General features: G+C 38.4%; 1 protein-coding gene across 3 annotated transcripts in view; it reads right to left on the bottom strand.

The window, feature by feature from the left end:
* Positions 1 to 2,500, bottom strand: part of LOC143033796 (uncharacterized) — a 153,558-nt gene that overhangs the window by 65,569 nt on the left and 85,489 nt on the right. The gene's annotated exons all lie outside the window — the stretch shown is intronic.

The following is a 2,500-nucleotide window of genomic DNA, read 5'->3' as shown; positions in this document are numbered from 1 at the left end:
TTCTTGATGTTAGCCAAACAAAATTTGCCAAACCCAATCAAATCTCTTGGTGTTAGCCAAACAAAATTTGCGAAATCCATCACCATATTGAAGACGTTCAATACCTTTAGCATTCATCAATTAAAGATTACTATTTCTCCCAGCGAAGAGTCAAAGCATGTTTTAATTCTGTCTTCCCCGTATAAGGGGGATAGGCCCATTGGTATATACATACACATATTTGGTAGATTTACACAATATTCTTTCATGGTTAGAGATTAATATGAATAGAGGTGATCACTGGTTCTATTCCACATTCCCTTCGTCATGCTGCCCTCCCTAAGGTCATGTTCACACTATGCGGGGTACAACATAGTCAAGAAAAAACTGCGCGGTTGTGTGTGAAGGCCACCATTAACTTGCATTTTAACTGAACCGCCTCAGTTCAAACCACTACTCTTGATAAGGTCTGAATTTAATTTTTACAAACCTCTTTGACTAAATAAAAAATTAAATTAAACCAACGATACTATATTTTTTCTAAGCATTCTGAGGCCTTTGGTCATGCCCAGGTTAATTCAAGTTATGTTAGATTAGGTTAGGTTGGGGTACGTTAGGTTAGGTTAGGTTAGGTTAGGGAAGAGTAGGTTAGGTTAGGGTACCTTAGATTAGGTCAAGTTAGATTAAGTTAGGCTAGATAATGTTAGCTCAGGTTAGGTTAGGTTAGGGAAGATTAGCTTAGGTTAGGGTATGTTACATTGGGTTAAGTTAGATTAAGTTAGGTTGGTTTGGGTTAGATTAGGTTAGTCTAGGTTAATGTAGGGTACGTTAGGTTAGGGTGGATTAATTTAGGGTATGTTAGGGCACGTTGTAAGTTAAATTATGTCAAGATAGACTTGATTAAGTTAGGTTAAGGTATATTGAGGTATGTCAGGTTAGGTTAGGATACGTTTTAGGCTACGTTGGGTTAGGTTAGGTTAAGTTATATTAGGTTAGGTGAAGTTGCATTACGTTAGGTTAGGCCAAGGTAGGCTTGTTTAGCTTAGGTTAATATAAGTTGGTTTAGGCCAGGTTAAGTTATGTTAGGGTAGATTACCCTAGGATAGAGTACGCCAGGATAGGTTATTTCATCTTATGTTAGTTTAGATTAGGCTAGGTTCAATTAGGTCAGATTAGATTAGGTGAAGGCGGTTGTAAAGAGACCAAGCGAGTGTATGTGGACTGATTGCAAAGTAGAATTAGTGATGCACATGAGAGGCACAGGAATAAAAGAGACGAAGCAAGACGCAAGGTGAGGGAGGCAAAAAGGAAAGGGAGATGTAAAATGAGGTAAGAGTTTGACAGAGAATTCTGAAAAGATTGAAATGATGTTTTGGAAGCGGTGAAGGGAATGAGGGACTGAGTCAGGCAAAGGTACAGATGGATAAACGTTGATGGAAGTTAAGGCAGTAAAGGAAAGATGGATAAAGCATTTCAGAGAATTGATGAATATTGAGTAATGGAGGGAGGAACTGATTGTTACAGGGAAATGCTGGGAAATTGAAGGTGATGGTGAAATGAAAATGTGTGGGGCAAATCTTTTGTAGGAAGGTAGATATGAAAGAAGGTTTTTGCAAAAGGTAAGTATAACTTTTGGGGTTTTGTGGGTCTGGAGATGGCTTACGACAGAGTCGACAGGAAAGCATTGTGGGAGGTGTAAGGGAAAGAAAGTAAGAATGGAGGAGACTACAATAGACCTTAAGGTCTACACTAGATAGTTCCTTGAGAATAGGGGGCAATGATAAGGGCATTCAGTTTTTTTTAGTATATATATATATTGTCTAAGATATATATATATATATATATACATAAACATATATATTATATATATATATGTACACACACACACACACACACACACACACACACACACACACACACACACACACACACACACACACACACATATATATATATATTTACGTGAGATTATATCAAGTTTAGAAATGGCAAGTGCGATTGGTTTGAGACGAAGCTTGTTTTACATCAGGGTTGTATAATGTCATAAGGGTTATTCATTGTGTACATAGATGGAGGTGGTGCAAGAGGTTAAAGTGAGGGTGATGGGGCAGAGGATTGGAGATGGTTAGTGAATGTGGAAGGAAGTGGAATGTGAGCCAGTTGTTGTTTGCTGATGACACTTCACTTGGGACTGGGTCGGAGGAGGATCTAAGGCAGCTAGTGGCAGAGTTCGAGAGGACATGTGACTGGAGAATACTGAAAGTATATGTGGGTAAAAGTAATGTAATGAGAAGTAAAAGGGACAGCGTGGCAATGAGTTGACCGTAAATCTCAAAGAAGAGAGGCTAGAGGAAGTGGATAGTTTTAAATATTTCGGGTCACATGTATTAGGTAATGGAGAAGTGGTGGTGGAGGTAACCTGTAGGTTCAGGAAAACAAGTAAATGTTTTGGAAAAAAAATTGTCATGAAAAATCAGAATAATTATTTGTGAATTGGGGGAAAGGGAGGGTCACCATGTAA

This window comes from Oratosquilla oratoria, chromosome 16, assembly GCF_046742065.1.
Source record: "Oratosquilla oratoria isolate Oo_2021 chromosome 16, ASM4674206v1, whole genome shotgun sequence".
NCBI classification, from domain to species: Eukaryota; Metazoa; Arthropoda; class Malacostraca; order Stomatopoda; family Squillidae; genus Oratosquilla; species Oratosquilla oratoria.
Note: the sequence above shows the minus strand (reverse complement) of the source record. Positions and strands in the feature narration are given on the sequence as shown.